General features: G+C 35.2%; 1 protein-coding gene across 2 annotated transcripts in view; it reads left to right on the top strand.

Annotated features, from left to right (window-relative positions):
* The first annotated feature begins 4098 nt into the window (after positions 1–4098).
* The window catches only part of LOC149064667 (tolloid-like protein 2), a 199922-nt gene continuing 183641 nt past the window's right edge, over positions 4099–20379 (top strand). For both annotated transcript variants that reach the window (XM_089254884.1, XM_089254883.1), the window contains exon 1: positions 4099–4188. The gene's annotated coding sequence lies outside the window, so the exon portion shown is untranslated. The remainder of the gene's footprint in view (positions 4189–20379) is intronic.

Here is a 20379-nt window from a genome sequence, read left to right as displayed (position 1 = left end):
ATATATACATTGAGTACATGTTCTTTGTCCCCCCCCCCCCCTGGAAAAGTTGAAATGACGTCCCTGCCTATAATTGGCAGCTTTATTTGCCTATGACAAATTTGATGTCTGTAATTGGTAATTTTAATTGACTCCGACAATTATTTTTGGTTATAATTGATAATTTTACTTGTTTTGCCAATGATTTTGCCGACAATTTGCGATGTCTTGTATGGATTCAGATTTCCTGTATGTTTATCGAGGAGATATGGTCAGCCTAGGCATAGATCATATTATTACTTTTCTACCGGAACAGCTTTCGTGGCTGGATTAAACACCTTAGCAGACCGGAGATTGTGCAACCCTGCACTACATCATTAATCACCGCCAATTTTCACGAAACCTTCACAAATAATGCTTTCTCGACAGAATTGACTAAATACATGTCCAATTTCCAGAGGCAATCCGAAAAACAGCCGGTACAACTAGAAAAGTCCATCAACTCATGATTGTCTTCGTCAAATCTGGACGTCTGATCACACTAGCCACATCTGGCTTTGTGAACGACTTTTTAAACTAATCCCCCTCCCCCTCAGGGCAATCCTATTTTCATTAGTTCCCGCTACAAAATTCAGGCCATACCACTTTTCTTTTTAGCATGAAGTTGCAGATAGAGGTGGTTATCAGTTCAATTATAGCCACTCTGTATGTAATAGCTAATCCTATTGGCTATTCACTCCATGAGAAATACCACGCATAAATCTCACCTCGTGTGTGTGTGTGTGTGTAGAGACCTCTTTTAGTATTTTATCAAATAGTTTATGTGAAATAGTGGCTCCCAGAAGTAATTTTCTGGTAGCTATCCAGGTGGAGAAGAAAATAAAAAGAAAAAAAATATGGCAAAAGGAGTTTCTCCACCAACTAATGGTGCAAACGGAGGTCATAAATTTCCCGAGAAAACGAAGTGTACAAGATCTTACCGTTGTCAGACTTTTCTCAAGGTCTTCTTCTTCGAGAGAGAGAGGAAAATAGAATTTGTGGGTAAAAATGAAAAAAAAATATATATATTGTTGTGCACAGCCTTAAAGTTTATTGCTGTATAAATTACTATCTGTGGATTCATGACGGATCTCTTTCACAGCCAACATCTTCTTCCTCTATAAGATCTTTTCCTTGCTGATCAAATATCTCCTGGTGTGAGAATAACGAAATAGAATAGTTACGGTATATATTACAAAGGGGAAAAAAACCATAAGGTTCTTTTTTTCCCCCCTATAACTTTATTGTGATTTTGTGTGTTCCCAGTCGTATCATAGATTCGGAGAGATGATCGTTACACCAACCATTAGAGTAGAATGATTCATGAATGGCTTTTCGAAGGATTACGTTCCCTAGCTGGATATATGCTATATATTTTTTTTTCTTTTCACTTGTATTATCTAGTGTATTTTTTTAAAGTATTTTTCTAGGTATAGAAGATAGAGTCTATGCAAACATGAAATGGAATCGTTGGATATACTCCCAAAACTATTCAGGCTCTAAAGAAAATATACATGACGAAACGTTCCTGGACTGATTTTAATAGTCGACGCTCTACGATAAGTTCAATTACGGGTCATTCAAGTATGATAGACGCCGCTTATTATAATCGTGAATAATGTTATCATTCTCGTATTATTATCACTTTTGTAAAGTACGGAACGGACTAATATCATAACATTGGAAAAAATTTGGTTATCTATAGTTATTGGTTTGGTTATCTATCCTCTATAGTTATCAGTACTTATGTTCATGTTATCAATTGTTTTTTGTATAAAATTTTTTTCTTTTCCATATTTAAAAGTTAAGATTGGGCCGAACTCATTTTTCTTATAATTTATCTTTATCAATCTAATAAACTACGTAGGAGATTTAAAGGATCCCTTATTGACAAAAATTTCCGTGCGCTATTCACAACATCTAAATCGGGCGTATGAGCCGCTATGATTCACGCACCTCTTATTTTTCAATTTATTTTCTGTAGTGAAGGCATGTGAAAGTTTAAAAAAAAAGATATCTTAATTCAGTTCATGGGTCAGTTTCTTTCACATCTGTCCTTATTCACAATTCCTCGGCCGGAAGAATTTCACAAGAGAATTCATGGAACGTACCGAATATTATAAAAAGTATCGTAATATACATTAGACTGTTCCAATGCCCTCAGAGAAATCGAGACACCTAAAGATGTACAAACCACTTCCCCCCTCCCCCCAGCACTTTTCAAGAAAGAGAGAAAAATTTGATTTGATGTGATAGCAAAGGAAAGGAAATTACCACATTTTAGCAAAAATTTTGGATAAACAATTTTTCGAATAGATCTCATTTGGCTAACACTTCACAGACCTGGTGATAAATTTGCCAATATAGCGGGCGAAGTTAGCACAAGGTTATATAACATCATATCCGAGTTGCCGTAATAAAGAAGTCGTTATACACGAATTTGTCAGTATTGTCAAATCTCGATGTAACGATACTCTACGGAGCTAGTTTTTTAAAGAGGGGGGGGGGTGTTTATATCATTATATCGAGAGCTAGCATCAGGCGCCACAAAAATTTAAACCATTGCTGGCATCTTTTTTTGAATAGGCGTTGCCTGTGGCATGCATTTATGAAAAAGTAGTTTCCCTTAAATTACTTTTGTGATACAGATTATAGATGTGCTACACAGATATTAGCTTCATGGCAACTTCATAAACTCTTCCGTAGGGTAGATGTTACTAAACATCCTCGAAAGAACAAAAACTGGTGTGTGTGTGAGAGGAATTTAAAAATATATTGAAGGTGATTTTGAGTAAAATATAAAAAAACATCGTTTCAACGGTTTCGAAATGTTCTCAAAAAATATCGTTAGGGATTAATCATAATAAAGGATAAAGTCGTATCGTAGGGAGGACTGTGACCATCGTTGTTAGGTAGGTATTTATCGTTATATCGAATACGTTAAAGCGAGGTTTTCACTGTATTTAGTAAATAAACTAAACCAAATTTCGTCGCAGCACTTGATTCGACATAAATTACCACAAGTCGATTTATTATGGAAAAACTCCCTCCAAAAAAAAAGAAAAAAAATTACATTAAATTTTATTGTCGCTTGATAAATTTTAAAATAATATTAATTAATGGCCGTATACACTGATTTTGGTAACCGGTACGTCTTTCAGCAGAGATATAAGTGCGACCTTGCGTAAGGCCAGCACGCAAAATCCAAACTACCGAAACATTAAAGAGAAAATTCCATTCCAAAATTTTAGAGCTTCCCGCTCTGATAGCATTGGAAATTATTATTATATTTTTTAAAACTTCTAAAATGATTCCAAATGATTTTCGAATGTATATGTGTGTGTGTACGTCTCCTGGAATTTCCTCTCTCTCTCTCTCTCTCCTGGGTCTTAATTACCGTATGCTCGTCGTCATCTGCTTCATACCATTAAATGCATGATGCGGTCGCTACACAATCTTTACTCGTTGTACTCGAACTCCCATTTTTCCCACACGCATGCCACACACATGCTCCTGATTCTACTCCAGGCTATCCTTTCTCTCTCTCTCTCTCCCTCTCCCCGTTTTCCCTTTTAATCTCGAATCATCCCGGAGAGGGAAAAAACGGGAGTTAGAGGGGAGTAGGATGGGAAAACTCCAGGACAAAAATTGGCATTCCGGGAGCCACGCGGAATGCTGGGGCTTTTCCTCGATTGCAGCTCCCTCTGGCCATAATCTTGGAAATTACGTGCAGTAGAGAAGGAGGCCGTTAAAATGGCTGCTCGTGGGCCGAACCGGTGTCCGTGAAAAAAAGGAGGTTTTATTTCTGTTTTTTATTTATTTGTTTTATCTCTCTGTCTCTCTCTCTCTATCTTTCTAGATAAATATCTCAAATATATTTTCTCGGTATATCTCTCGCTTATCTCTCTCTCTCTCTTTCTAAAGCTTCAAAAAAAAATTTTTTTTTTGGGGAATTTTTATTTTATTTTGTTATTATTATTTTATTTTGATGTGGGATTATAGGAGAGGTGGATCGGATCTCGAACCGTTTTTGGGAGGCTTTCCTTCGAACGTTTTTTACATGCGTGTATGTCTCGAACCGCAATCTCCACGCCTGGTAATCTGTCTGCTCCCAATGTCTTGCTGGAGGCAAGAAACGCAATTCTGAGGACCTACCTGGAGCCCCAAGAAGTAAGTGGATTAACCATCACGTTATGTATGTTTGTATATAGATAGCGTACCCGTATATTCATATATATATGTAACTCTTAAAAAACATTCTTATATAACATAAGGAGAAACAGGATATATTCGTTGAATTCAAAAACTTGCATTCGAACTGAATTTATTCAATGAAATTAACGGAATGGAAACCGAATATTGCCGAGATATTGAGATCTATATCCGGGACTTGTTACAGATCTTTCGGAAGCGGAAGAAGTAAATAAATTGATATTGGATCGGTAGATTAAATCTCAAATCCGTATAGTATTTTTCATATTCTATTCAATCGAAATTCGTACTATATTTATTATGATATAGCTTCAAAATATTTTCGAATAAGACATAATTTATTTTAGAAATTTTATTAAAATGGAGATATAAATAGGTTTTAATTACGTTGTTTCCACTCTACTAATTTGCTATGCATATAAAAGTTCTTGATAAGTAGACATAAATGATCTATTAGAATAATTTGTGTATAAAATCGAGCTTGGAAGAGATTTTATGGAATTTTGTATTTGAGATATGCGCATTTTATTGTTTATCGGCTTTTGAGGGTTTGCGGTGCTTACACTGATGCGTTAGTTTTTGTTGAAACGATGATATCTCAAAGAAATCGACTATGAGTATTATTAAGTTGAAATTAAATCGTTATTGGTTTGAATAATTTCTATATAAAATCGAGCATGAGAGGTTTTTTGGAATTTTATACTCAGACATTCTGCACGTTTTGGTCTATCCACTTATGTTTTTGCATCATTGTGCCGCTCACAGTGGTGTGGCCCAAACGTCAACCCCCCTTTTTTTTAAGAGGCACGATATCAAACAAATTGATCATAAGTGTAAATAAAATCATCCACATTTTCAGAATAATTTCTACATAAAATCGAGAATAAAAGAGATTTTTTAGAATTTCAATACTTGAGATATACCGTAGGCTATTTTTTTGGCATATCCGTCTACGGTTTCGCTGGCTTGCGGCACTCACACTGATGCTTCGCCTGTATTTAGTTTTTGTTTAAAAAGCCACAATATCAAAGAAATTGATCATGAACATTATTCAATTTAAATCGTGTAACCGGCTGGAATAGTACCTATATGAAATCGAGTGTGAAAGAAGATATTATGAAATTTTATATTTGAGATATACGTATCCGTTAAATGTTTTGTGGGTTTGCGATGCTAATATTGATGCGTTAATTTTTGTTTAAAAAACGATATCAGAGAAATTAATCATAAACAATATACTGTAACTAGAAATAAAATAATACAATTTTTATTAGAGTAATTTCTATATAATATCGATCATGAGAGAGAATTTTTGGAATTTTATATCAAAATATATACTGTATATTTTTTGGTTTATGGGCTTATGTTTTTGTAGACTTGCGGCGCTTATAGTGATGCTCCGCTTAACGTAAGCTCATAAAGAATTTACGATTAACTTTGTTTAAAAAAGACACAGTATCTCAAAAAAAAAAAAAAAAATTATCATGAACATTATTGAAATAAAATCATCGGCTAGAATAGTTTCTATATAAAATCGAGCATGAAGAGATTTTTTTGAAATTTTCTGCTAAAAGAATAAGCCGTATTTTTTGGTCTATCTGCTTACGGTTTCGCTGGCTCGCGACGCTTATACCAATACGGCGCTTGCGTTAACTTTTGTAAAGAAAACTAAAAAAAATATATCAAATTGATCGCAACTGATATTGAAATAAAATCATATAATCGGTCAAAACATATATGAAATCGAATATGAGAGAGATGCTATGCAAATTTCCATATTTGAGAGTTTTTTTTTTGCTTACTGTTTCGCAGGCTTGCAGCACTTGCACCGATGCGTTAATTTTTTTTAATATATAAAAATCTGTCTATATACCATCTACATCGTGCCAGAGGCATAAATGTGCAAATTTCCGAAACTTGAAAAATGACGTTCGAATGTTTATTGTACGCATGTTGTTACTCTACATGAGTGTTTTATTTTCCTAAAATCCTTTGCAACATGAGGGTTAAACATTCGCTTTTCTGGCAAAACCTAAATAGCAAGATAATGGATCTAACCAGCTGATATACCCAAAAAAGTAAAAATTTGCACATTCATGCTTCTGGCATGAGGGAAACGATATGCAAAGAATATTGACCACTATGAGTTGAAAAATTATGTTATTGGTGAGAATAATTTTTGCATAAAATGTGTCGCCCGGCATTCGAGTAACCACTCGACATGGAGCTGTCCTCTGACTGTGCAGGTTCGAATCCCGGTTAGGGCATGGATGTTTGCTAACTATTCCCTGGACAGATCATGCGAATCTCTCGGACTTACTTTTTATCAGCTGGTTGGATCGCTTATATAGTAAACTAAGTTTTAGCCCGCTACGCGAATGTTTAACTCCCACTAAAAAAACACGTTACAAAATATAGTATTTTATGAAAACAACCTCCATAGAGTAACATGGGTAGAGTAAACATTCAAAAGTCATTTCCCACGTTCTATGTTTACCCCAGGAATTTGCACATTCATGCTGCTAGCGTGAGGACGACGACTTGAAAAATGCGTTACTATTTATCAGTATTACAATCAGATATGAGGGACTTTTGGACTTCATACTGAGGGGCATACTGAATATTTTTGTATATCTATCGGCTTACGTTTTCGCAGATTTGAATTGCAAACGTTGAGTCTTTTGTTTCAAAAAGACACTATATATATAAAAAAATTGATTATGAACATTATAAGTTCATTTAAATAAAATCAAGAGCGATCTCTTTCAGAATAATTTCTATTATGAGATCGAACATGAAAAGGGTTTTCTTCGACTTTCATAACTCAAGATGTATTAGCGTATTTTTCGGCGCATCAGCTAACGGTTTTGCTGGCTTGCGGCGCTTACACTGATACGGAGCCGCGCTAATTTCTGTTTTAAAAAACAAAAACTCGATACCAAAAGAAATTGTCCATCAGTATTGCTGAAATGAAATCATATAATCGACTGGAATGGTTTTAAAATAAAATCGAGCATACGAAAGATGTTATGGAATTTCATATTTCAGATATATCTATGTAATTGTACATACACTTACGGTTTTGCGGGAAAGAAGAGTTTTACCGTATATATGTTACGGTAAATGTGATAAACAAAGTTATTGCACGTGATAAGTTTAGTAAGTTTCCTGCAGTTATGCTTAGGATCCAAGCGTCGCATTGTTGATAAACATGATAAACCGTACTGTATGATATATACTATACACGATAATTCATACATGTATTATATCATTATATTGGGGTCCGACTATATTCAACATATACACTAGACTCATTTGTATTTTTCCCCCTTATATTTATCAAATTCACCAGTTACACATAGTGTTATGCATAATCACAGATAAAAGAGATAAATTTCAAGTATTTATCGAATTTACCAACGACGCTTGTGGGTATTAGGCATATTCGCTGTTAAAAATGATAAATTCATCAATGTTACCAAGACGATTGGTTAGTTTGCATATCAACCGGTTATTATGTCAACCGGTAAATGTGATAAATCCGACTGTTATGAATAACAACCAATTACTGTGCATAATCACCGACCATTTTGGTAAGTTTGATAAATTTTTCCGAATTTATCACTTTTACCGGTTATTATGCATAATACCCAAGCCTTGAATTTAAATTTAATAAATACAATAAAAATCACTTTTACTTGCGATTATGCATAATACGTACGTACGTATTATTACCTAAGCGTCGTTGGTAAACATGATAAATCATATAAAATTCATAACATTTGCTGGTTATTAAGAATGATCGCCATTTCATATTGGTAAATATGATAGATCAGTCCCAATTGCCGTGATAAAATTTATTACAGTCGATTCCCGTTTTAACGAATACCGATATACCGAAAATTTCGTTTTAACAAACACGTTTCTAATCTCATAGATAAGTTTACATAGGAACAATGCAAAAAACTGTAATTCCTTTATAACAAAATTTCGTTATAACGAAGTGATTTCTCCGGTCTCTTGGAGTTCGTTACAATGGAATTCGATAGATATGTATATGTATAATTCATGTATTTATATGGCCGTACCCATAAGTCTGAACCAAATACAATGAATTCTGATTTAACGAATTTTTTTCAAACGTAAATATTCCTAACATAAAACATCCCTAACATAATTCCTATAATTAACTCCTGTTTGACGAATTCTGAAATCGGACTTCGATATAATGAACTCCCATTTAACAATCACGATCAACCCCCGATATAATGAATTTTTACTTAAAAAATTCTTTCTTCCAATGAATTTTTAGTAGTTCCCATTTAACAGATGCGCACAGGGACAGAATTCATATAGGAAATCGTTATATCGGAGTCCAACTATATTTATCAAACCTTTCATGCCTCTATGAAAAAGAGGCATATCTATGGTTATCCTCTCTTTCGGTTCCTCTTATGCGTTCACACCCTCTAGGTCGCTGTTTTCGACCCTCGCTAACTAGGTCATTATTTTGGTCACTCACATACTTGTGCACTGTTTTGGTCACTCACATGCTTCCACATTCTCTAGGTTGTCCTCCAAGTGGTTTTGATTTTTTTCTTAAACGACACTCCCTCCTTAAAATTCAAAACAAAGATCAGCTTTCTGAATATCAGTAATAAGAAAGTTTTCTTCTTTGAAAGCTCTCCCGGGTTCGAGATTTTTAAGGGTTTCATGGCATTTGATCATGCGCAACCCCGCAGAAAACCATATAGGACACATTTATAAATAATCAATAGGAGCAAAGGACACATGCATAAATTATCACTGGAGCAAAGGACACATGCATAAATTATCACTGGAGCAAAGGACACATGCATAAATTATCACTGGAGCAAAGGACACATGCATAAATTATCACTGGAGCAAAGGACACATGCATAAATTATCACTGGAGCAAAGGACACATGCATAAATTATCACTGGAGCAAAGGACACATGCATAAATTATCACTGGAGCAAAATACACATGCATGCATGCATGATCACTGGAGCAAAGGACACGTGCGTAAGTGATCATCAGGACAAAGGACACATTCATAAATAATAAATGGGGACAAAGAACACACGCATAAATAATGAATGGGGGCAAAGGACACATGCATAAATAATAAATAGGGGTGAAGGACACATGCATAAATTAATTAACACTGAGGCAAAGGACATATGCAAAAATTATCACTGGAGCAAATAGCACGTGCATGCATGATCACTAGGGTAAAGGACACGTACATAAATGATCACCGGGACAAAGGACACGTGTATAAATGAATGTTATAGCAAAGTAGTGGGAGAAAAGATCAAGACAAGGGCAGGCACGTATCCACGGCTATCTGCCTGTAAGGGTGTTGTCGTGTTATCGTCCCGTATTATACGGAAAAGACAAATTGTTCTTGTACAGTCAAACTCTTAGGCTGGGATTACGCTATAAAAGTTTCATAAAAGGTCTTTCACAAAACTTGAAAAGCTAAAAACCAATAAGCCTGTTGGTTACATTCACTCGAATGCAACCAAATGCTTATTAGTTGAATTTTTCAAGTTTTATAAAAAAAAAAACTTTCATAAAACTTTTATAGTGTAATCCCGGTCTTTGGAGAGGCGATCACCTCCAATCGCCCCTTAATGGATCCGCTATTTTATTTGTCCAAGTATAATATGCATAATAAAATTTGTTCAATCCTTAATAGGCGTAAATAGCTAACATTTGACAAAATTTGGCGACACGTGGCGAGCATTAATAGTTATTTCTCGAGAATCAGCGAAACGGTTCCGCTTTCATCAGATTGTAATCTAGTGACTTCAGTCAAATAGGTACAGGTTATAGCGATTAACCGCTTATGATACCAAATAAAACTGTGTATAATTACGATGACTTAGGAAATTACATTATTTATTAATTGTGACGAAAAAATTAGATTAATTATGCAACACGGGAGGAAAATTACTTATTATATCAATTTTAATGGTCATTATGATCTTAAATAAGCTCGGGAATAATTACAAATTCCTCTCAGTCAATTACAAACATGATAGTTTTCATTTTGAAACGCATACTTGGAGAATTTCCACCAGAGACGAAGTAAATTCATAAATCTTATAATTAATATAATAATCCTATATGATTCTTTTAATATTCTCACTGCTAACCCTATTCCAGAATCGTTTAATGATTCATCGCTACGGAAACGTAGCAGGAAATTTTTCGTTGAATCTATTGTAATTACTTAACTATTGTCTAACTTTTTAATAATTAATGCACACATTTATTTTCATTAATTACTTCTTTTTTTTAAATTGAATAAACTCAATTTTGAGGGGAAAAAAGCTTGATTATATGACACTTTTGGCATTGAAATACGGGCATAACCGTAACATACGCCAATTATGGTTACCTTTATGGTTACCAATATGGTTACCTTTTACGAAAGTGGTTTCCAACCTGTGTTATGCGTATCTAAAAAGGTACTTGATGAGGGTACGTTGAGGAGAATGCGTAAAATAATCAGCAATAGTGAAAAAATAACGGCTAAAGTTGTATTAAAGTGGAAAATATTAATTAATAACAATTAATTAAATTAATAACAATTAATTAAAATGGAAAATATTGATAACAAAAAAAACGGCTTTTACTACTACTATAACATAACCGTCACCTCGCAAATATCCCTCTGGGAAATTTCAAATGAACCGGTACATGCGCAACGTGTTGTGTGGCCATATCGTTGATTGCAATTTACTGCCATTAATGAGATGTGTTGGAAACGAAGTCTCTATCTACCAGTGATAGCCTCAAGCTCGTTAGGGAAAATATCTTATCTGTATTTTCCCTCGGCTTTGAACCTGGGACCGTGATGGCAACTTTCGTGGTGGTAGACGAGCATCTTACCACCACGGGGTACCATTGGGTGCCCATACCTGTATATATCTTTCGAGGGTCATAAAATAGAGACTAGAGACGAAAACAACTGTATTGTTTTGCTCTACACCGCACAAACTCGAGAAGCGAGACAACAGCGAGGACGAATCCACTCAACGAGGTGCACGATTTGAGCAAACCTGTTTGTTTTCACCTCGATCAACTGATTTTCGCTATCTGCTGATTGCTCCGTTTCTCCCTTCTTTTCCTTTTCCTCTTCTGCGGAGACATCATCATCATCACACCCCTACATTTCAGAACCCCTCCGGACCCATTTTCTCTACCCTCCTTCTCTTTTACTGCTATTACTTAACCGAACGTGCACCTCGTACATATTCATCTACGGAATTTCTCACAAAATAATACATGCCGTGATGTGCGTGTACGTGTAGTGAAACTAACGTGAAGTTTGTTTCCGTGTAATGCTTGTTATATATGTGCAGTGCTGCCATCTGCAATTAGTTCTTCTAACAATGAATGATGTGTAATAATTGAAAAATTGTATCGTTATAGGCCTGTGGCGAGACATTTTAACGATGAGATCTTCCTCTTTTACTGTGTGTGGACATCTCTTTCTCCACCCCTATGCATTTTTTTTCGTCCCAGTCGTAATTCTTGTAACTCATATATCTATGAGATACACTCTATGAGCACAGCCTAAGCCTCCAATACATTTCGCGGGATGTGCAAGCCTCCTATTTGTTTAAAGGAGATTTGCAATTTAGAATGCAATTTCGATAATTCAAGGGAGAAAGTAATTCCAAGATCCCGTTTTTTTAGGAGTACTGAAGTTTTTTGCGCATTACTTGATGATATTATACTCTTACACACATTCCAAGTGGGTGCCCATACCTCTATATATCTTTCGAGATGTGCGTGCGTGCGTACGTGTGTGTGTGCGCGCAAGTCATAGCTCTTATACAGGTCTGGGATAATTAGGGGTATCGGTGAATCTTTTTTGGAATTTTTTGGGTTAGGCAATTCTCCAACACATTTCAATAGCGTGCGCGGAAAATTCATCGCCAACAATTCACAGGAAGGAAAATTCACCGCCGTGAAATTTACCGACAAGCACTTAATTAATAAGCAAGCCGAGTGCACCAGTGAGTGAGTAAGTAATCAATGATTGACTTTCAGAAAGGTAGTGAATGAGCAGGTGAGCAAATGAGTAAGTGAGTGAGTGGGTGAAAGGAGTTGATGACTAAGTAAGTGAGGGGACGATCAAGCAAGTGAATGAGCAGATTAGTGTGTGAGCGAGTGAGGGAGTTGGTGAGTAGAGGTAAATGAGCAAGAAAGATGATCAAGTGAGTGAGCAGGTAAGCAAATAAGTAAGTGAGTGAGTGAGTCACTCATACGATCACTCACTCTCAACCACTAACTCACTCGCTCGCACATTCAATCACTTGTTCAATCACTCGGTCACTCCTTCAATGGTGACGAATTGTTGTCAGTGAATTTTCTAAATAGTAATTTTTCCGTCGTTGAATTTTGTAATCGGGGAATTGTTGGCGGAGAATTTTCCGCAATTCTTGCAATGGACACACGTGCATTTTTAGAAGTAATAGCAAGCCTCCTACGAACTTTTGATTTTATTCGATGTAGGTCCGGTCCATATCAGCTTGGATAATCGGAGCCCTTTTGTTGTAGCAATATGATGCAAGATACATTTATGAGATAAACATATTTTGTAGATTGCTACGGTCTGTCATCGTGCATAACGAGGTTTAAATCTCATTTCACATTCGAAAAAATCTTATTGAAGAGGTTTTTGCCCCCTAAATATCATCGTCTCTGAAATGATATATCGATCGCTGTACCCCCTAAATAAATGGACGCGTCCGTAAGATATCCCGATCTCTCTTTTGTCTTCAACAAATACGATTAAATATGTTACTAGAGAGACAAAAAAAATAAAAATAAATAAATTTCAGACCATGTTTTATTCAAAAATGCTCGAACAGCACGAAAAAAAAAAGGGCAATAACTGTGAAACATTTGTATACATTTTGAGTGACGCCTATTAGAAGAAAAGCGGCTCGTATCATCAAACTGGTGGATAAGTGAATGGAATGGTGATGATGACGGCAGATTAGATCGATGGCTCTTGTCAGCTTTAATGTCGGCCTCATTCATCAATTCCGTTCCATTTTCTCCGTAATGAATCGTATAGAGTAAATTCTTGACGTAACCCCCAGTCTTCCATCCCAGAACGTGCCAATTGTCTCTCTCTCTCTCTTCGTCTCTCAGTGAACGATCAAATCAAAGATTGTCCGCTCCGGGGACAAAGATTAAATGGAATTGTCACAGAAACTGGATACGATATATATTCAAGTTATTGAAGAATAGGAAGCGAAAATTTGATTATTGAAGTCACGAATTGTTTTGTTTGAAAATAAAGTTATTGTATTTATTTCGATGGCCGTGCAAACATATTCAGAAATGCATATCTTCTAGTGCATTGTTCTTCACCCGGAACATTGCCGATCTGTGGAAATTTTCTGGAGGTCCGCGAAAAATTTCGGTGAATTCACGTAATTGCTGTACAATTTTATATTCGATAAATAAAGTATACTCTGCATATACCGATCATATATTTATTTATTTTTACCGGTCCGCAAATTGTCCATCCTATTTGAATATTTTTGCGGTCCTCCAATTACTTCTCCTGTTTATGCTGGCTCAAAAATTGTTTCTCCTGTTTTTTTTTTTTTGTTTTTTTTTGGCCGGTCCGTACATTATTTATCCCATTTATGTGTTTTTTGCCAGCCCGCAAATTGTTTCTCTTATTTATATGGTTTTTTCGATCGGCAAAGTGTATCTTCTATTTGGATGATTTTTGCCAGTCCACAAAAATTTTTTGTCCTACTTATTTTTTCCGGTCCGCAAACTTTTTTCCCCATTTACGCCGGCCCGCTTTGATCATTGATCATTTTTGTTACACCGCGGTCGTTTTCTGCACACGAGGTCTAATTAGACCTCACCGCTCGTCCCTCTAAGAAGAAGCATCCTCGAGGCTGCTCCAACTAGCAAGGTCTAATTAGAACGGGACCCACAATTTATTGCCGATTCCGAATGGCAGCCCTTTTTATACTCACCGAGAGGTTGGTGCGTTAACCTCTCAGTGTGCCGTTTCTGTTGCACTCCTGTGTCAGGAAAATTTTTAACTAGAACGAACCGGGTATCGGTCTCACGCCACCTCTAAACATCCTTTGGTACTTAAAGCGAGTATCTTATCGACCTGGGCTATCGCACCCTACGCCACAGCCCACAAAGTTTCTCAACCATTTTCACCCGGCCGAGATTGAAAAAAAGATTGAACAGTTTTCTTGAATGAGGGCAATGATTCTGTAATGTCAGATCAACCAGACCTCATTGTACAGAATCATTGCCCCCTCTCTCATTCAAGAAAACTGTTCAATATTTATTCATTTGCGGCCCGGTGAAAATGGTTCAGAAATTTTCAGGGCCGGCGGAGGCGCGCCAGACCCTGCAAGGATATACTACGAGATAATTGTATTTTATACATTCTCAACCATGGAACTTGAGATGCCTCTGGAGAAACTTGAAGAAAACAGGAATGCTGCAATATATTTTCGAGGATGAAATTATTTTTATGCAGTTATAAGAATCATCATTAGTTTGTTTTTTCACTCGATTTTTTTTCCATTCCTGTATGAATTTCTTCATTGAATATTGAATTTCTTCATTCATATTTTTTTCCCATAATGAACTCTTTTCATTGCTTTTTCTTAAATTTCGAATGTTTTCTATCGATTTTTTTAAGTTTAGAAAATATTTTATAGATTTTTTTTTCATTGATTTCTTTTTTAATGATTTCAATTTGTTTTTCATCGAGCTTTTTCCCACTGATCATTCATTTTGAATTTTTTCATTGTTACTGAAAAAATGAAATTAATTTCTTAAATATTTAGATTTTATTTGCTATCGTCGTTTCTCCGCTAAAAGATAATCTTTTACTGATGTTGAGAAGAGTCCCCAATGCATGTTTAAGGTGCTCCCCTGATCACAAGATACGTTCCTGTTTCCACATCGAAATCCCCCTTAATGTTAGTTTATTACCAATGAATTTTATAGTTAGGTGAAACCAACGTTACGCAGTCGATGGAGCAGCGATTCCCGTTTCAGCGAGATATTTTTTTACACAAGACGCGTTTCTCCACCTTTGATTCGCGGAGCCCTTTTCACTACATCATTTCTTTGGCGGATATATATATATATCCACCGCGGAGCACCGGTTGAGAACCGCTGTCTCAGAGAAATAAGATAATATTACTCTGCTGTTTTCCACCTTCAACGCGTGAATGTGATGAAAGCAAGCAAACCTTCAACATATTTTTACACAACATGTAATTCAAGAATTTACCATCTTTACTTCAAAATATGGCACACAGATGTCAGCTTAGCAAGAACACGAAACCAACACAACTCTAACAACAGAAGTACGTCAGGGTCATGCATATACATACACTCACACAACACGTTTCGACATGTGCCGATTCGTTAGAAATTTCTCAGAGGAATGTGCACGAGATACATGTTCGGTTAAGTAATAGTACCGTTGAATTTTCCCCCGGAAGTCAAAATAAGGGCTTGGATACAAATCTCATCATAAGTACGCGTTCCAGTGGCAATACCGGCTCAAAACCAAGATAATGTAATACCGAAAAATTTAATGGAAAATATTGTAGTTTAGACATTATTTAAGCCGGGAAGAAAATATTCATGAAATGATAAAAATATCACGTGGACGAGATTCAACGTTTCCCTATCAATTCAAAGAATCATCGTTTCTCAATGATAAATGGAAATGAATGGTAGAGAAATTAATATCCAAAGCTATTTTATATTCAGTACTTTCTTATAACTATCGTACTCGAGTGAAATTATTCTCGTCTTTTTTTAGACCCTCCCCTTACCGTTCCCAGTAAAATATGTTTATTAATTAAAACTCTTCCGAAATGACTTCATTTTGTGCTTCGGGAGAGATAAACTACGGAACCGAATATCACATATACCGCAAACATTAGTTTCATGCAAACACGGTCTCGGCAAACTTTTCATCATGGCGGTGGTGTTTGCGAGGGAAAAATTCTCATTGTTTCACAAAACGAATTTCTTGTGGCAATTCTCTTCAAAGCAAAGAGAGAGAGAAATAAAAATAATAAGGAAAGAAAAACATTCGGCCATCTTTTATCTTTCCAAGAAAAGCACTTGAAGCTTCTGTTCACGTCCAAAATTCTCTCTCTGTGCTGAGAGAAGATACCGCTGTACACTAATCAAGTTATTAACGCTATCCATTGGGCCAAAACTTCTCCTTTTGCCCATTACTTTCCTTTGTTGGAGGGGTTTTGCTATGGGCAAGATGCCAACTAACACCACTGAACTTTACAGTTCAATTGCTTTCGTTTACTGTTCTGGCCCGTGTTCTTCGAAATGTTCGTTAAGACAAAGACAACCACACACGCATACACACGGTTGAAACCGCTGAATCTTCTCTAGGATCGTTCTTTAGTGAACTTTCTTGTTCTCTCGTCTCAGCGAACTGTTTCTAATTACGAGCAGATACGTTAAAGAACCCGTAATGAACTTAAAAAGATTAAAATTTTATACTCAACCAAGCACTTTTCTCTCTGAAACGCAAATTGTTTTAAGGTGCGAAGGATAGAAATTAATTTAATTACTTGGAACTCTCTCTCTAAAACTTTGTGAGTCATCAAAATCTTTTCTCTTCATTATGCCTCCTAGAAAAACAGATTTCTCAACATCCTGTACGTTCATTTATTAGGAGTTGAAAAAACTGACTTGTGTAGTTATTCTTGCTGCAGGCATTGTGTATATCTTGCATAGATTGCCCGAATCGTGGAATTTACCGAAAGTATTGTTTAGATTGTCTCAAATTAGCTACCTGCAGGCATTCTTAAACGTTTTGCTTGGATTGTTTTTAATCTAGCTGCCTGCAAACATTCTTGAAGGTTTTGCTTCCCTTGTCTCAAAGTAGTTGCGTTGCGCGGATTGTCCTAAACTAGCTGCTGACTGTATTGAAGGTTTTTCGTGGATTGTTGCAAGCTAACTACCGGTATTTCTGAAGGTCTTGCGTGGATTGCTGTAAACTTGCGGCATCTTAACTGAAGTTCTATCATAGATTGCTACAAACTAGCTACAGGCATTTTAGACATTTTGCATGAATTGCTCAAGACTAGCCCCAAACAATCTTGAAAGACTTGCTTGGAGTATCCCGAACTAGCTAAAGACATTTTGGATGATCTTGCGTGAATTGTTCCAAACTCGCTGTAGATTTCTTCCATCTTGAACTATTACAAACTACCTACAGACGTTCTGGAAGGTCTTGCGTGAATTGTCCGAAACTAGCTGCGGACTTTTATGAAGATTTATCATAAATTTGATATTCATTGCTGCGGAAATTCTTGAAAGCCTTTACGTAGATTGCCTCAAACTAGTTACAGACATTTTTGAATGTCTTAGTTTGGAAGAAAGTCTTGCTTGGAATCTTTCAAACAACCTGTAGATATTCTGGAAGACCTTACATGAATTGCTTCAAAGTAATTGCAGATTTTACTGAAAGTTTGTCGTGAATTTTTTAAAACTACCTACAAACATTCTTAAAGGTCTTCCGTGAACTGCTACAAACTGGCTACAGGCATTCTGAAAAATCTTGCGTAGATTACAGAAAACTAACAGTAGACATTCCTAAATGTCATAAGTCTATTACTCATTCAATCTTTGTATACATCCCAAGTTGTTTATGGTTTGAAAGCAGTTTATAAATTCACAAGCAAAAAAATTTCTTAAAATATTATTTCAACTGTATTCACTTTTTTTTTTTTAGAAATCAAAAGTAAAGGCCACAAATGTGATATTATTAGTAACTTCAATAATTATTCAGTTTTCAATGAAAAGTAAGGAAATAAACGGGGGAATATACGGGAAAATATCGCATCTTTCATAATAATTAGTGAAACTTGATATAAGAAAATTTTCTCTTTTCAAACCCTCCCGGAAAAATCTGAAGTGTTAAGGAACTCGTTTTAATGATGTCATTATTCGAAAAGAAATCAAGTAATCAACAAAATTGATTTTTACATTCTCTAAAAATATACGAGTGATGATTACAATTTCGTTCGGGCATTTGTGAAAGCGTAATTTCAAGATCGAAAATAACGTGGTTTTTTTTTTGTGCATGAATATTTCAAGTTGTAAATAAAAATAAAGAAATAAACATTTTCAAAAATAGAATGTATTTTATCATTAACAAATTAATATTTATTAACGCTAATTTATTTATCGTTATTAAATATTTCATTATTTAATAACGCCATAAATACATGGCAGAAAAAAAAGACATCGTATCGAGTAAACATTTTTGAGGGCGTGGTAGCCCAAGTCGATAAGATACTCGCCTAAAGTACCAAATGATGTGCAGAGGTGTCGTCACCCGGTTCGTCCTTGTCAGAAAACTTTCCTGACACAGGGGTACAGCAGAAACGGCGACATAACCACAGAAAAAATTGCTACCACAGGGAGTTCAGCGCACCAATCCCTCGACGAGTATACAAAACAAGCCTGCCGTTCGGAATCGGCAATAAATTGTAGGTCCCGGTCTAATTAGCCCTCGTGTGCAGAAAATGACCGTAGTGCGACAAAAATGATCAAATGATCAAACATTTTTGAAATGGTTTTCTTAAAGATCAATCACACACACCTGATTGAATGCTGTTACGCTATTTAGTATTATTCGAACTGCAGCAAATTATAAAAGAAGGCAGATTAATCCTTTAAGCGTTAATGGCGAGATATCTTGTCTCGGTAAAAGTCGGTAGTTTTAGCACTGACAAGCGCAGATATTTTGTAAAGTTCATTTCTCAATGGAAAACTACAACCCTTAGTTTGCATCTGCTGAAAATCGGAACATAGAATACGTCATTAAAAAATACATGCATTTTAAGGGGGGTTAGTGATTTCTGATTGCCACTTAAAGGGTTAAATTAATTAAAGTTAGCAAGAATTAATAACAATTTATCAATAGACGAAAACTGAAGGAAATTGATAAATGATAAATTGAAAGCTGATAAAGATTTATTTTAACTTGACAATATTGATAGATGATAATAAAAAAAGCTGACGAATATATGATAACAAAACTGAGACAAAAAAATGCTAAAATGACAACAAAAAAATTTAAAAAAATGGCAAAAAATTATAAAATTGATGAGTAGATAATAAGAGTTGCTACATAACTGGAAATTAACAAAAAAAATGATGAATGATTGAAAATCAACAAAAAAAAATGATGAATGATTGAAAATCAACAAAAAAATGATGAATGATTGAAAATCAACAAAAATTGATAGATTAATAAAAACGAATTAATAAAAAGTAATGCTAAAATAAACCACAACACTCCTTCCCATCATTTCACAAAAAAAATTTCAATAAAGAAGTCTCATATTTGAGGTTTATGTAAAATTTCAACATATTGTTAGTTCATAAATATATGTTAAATAGCTCAGTTAAGAGTTAAGGCATTATATTGGTTCTATATATTTTTACTTACGTTGCAGATTTTTATTTTGTAAATTCTTTCGCACAACACCCTCAGTTCATTAGCTAGATCCACAAGTTGGGAATTACTGTGATTAAAAAAAAAAAACCTTTATGATTATAAAAAAAAGTTTCCTTCTTGCCAATTTTTAGAAATAATCAATTCAAATAAATGTCATCTGGAATATAAATGACACCATTCCTTCCTTTTGATATCCATTTCTTAGAATCGAGCCAGAGTGAGAACATTTCCTCCATCACATTAGTTCACAGAATAAAAGTAATATAAAAAGTTATATTCCTCTTAAAAACATGCATTTCTGTAAAATTCAGGTATATCGATCATTTTTATCTTCTCATTATAAAAACTTTAAATATCTCTCTCACATTGAACTCGTTCCAACGATTTTAAAAAAAGGACATTTTATATTTTTGAATAAGCATTTTTATCAGTTTCCACTGGCTTCATTAAAGTAGAAGTTTTTGTCTTTTTTTTAGAGATTTATCAGTGGAAAAAATTAATGGAATACTAAAATTTTATTATATGTACGTTAGATTTTTTTATGCCATTCGTTTTCGTCGCCACAAACACGTTTAGATTCTCCCTTATACGA

The sequence above is a fragment of the Pholcus phalangioides genome, unplaced genomic scaffold (assembly GCF_987345545.1).
Source record: "Pholcus phalangioides strain wild (caught in Gottingen) unplaced genomic scaffold, Ppha-v1.0 ptg000042l_1, whole genome shotgun sequence".
Taxonomy (NCBI): domain Eukaryota; kingdom Metazoa; phylum Arthropoda; class Arachnida; order Araneae; family Pholcidae; genus Pholcus; species Pholcus phalangioides.
This window is presented reverse-complemented; position numbering and strand designations above follow the sequence as displayed.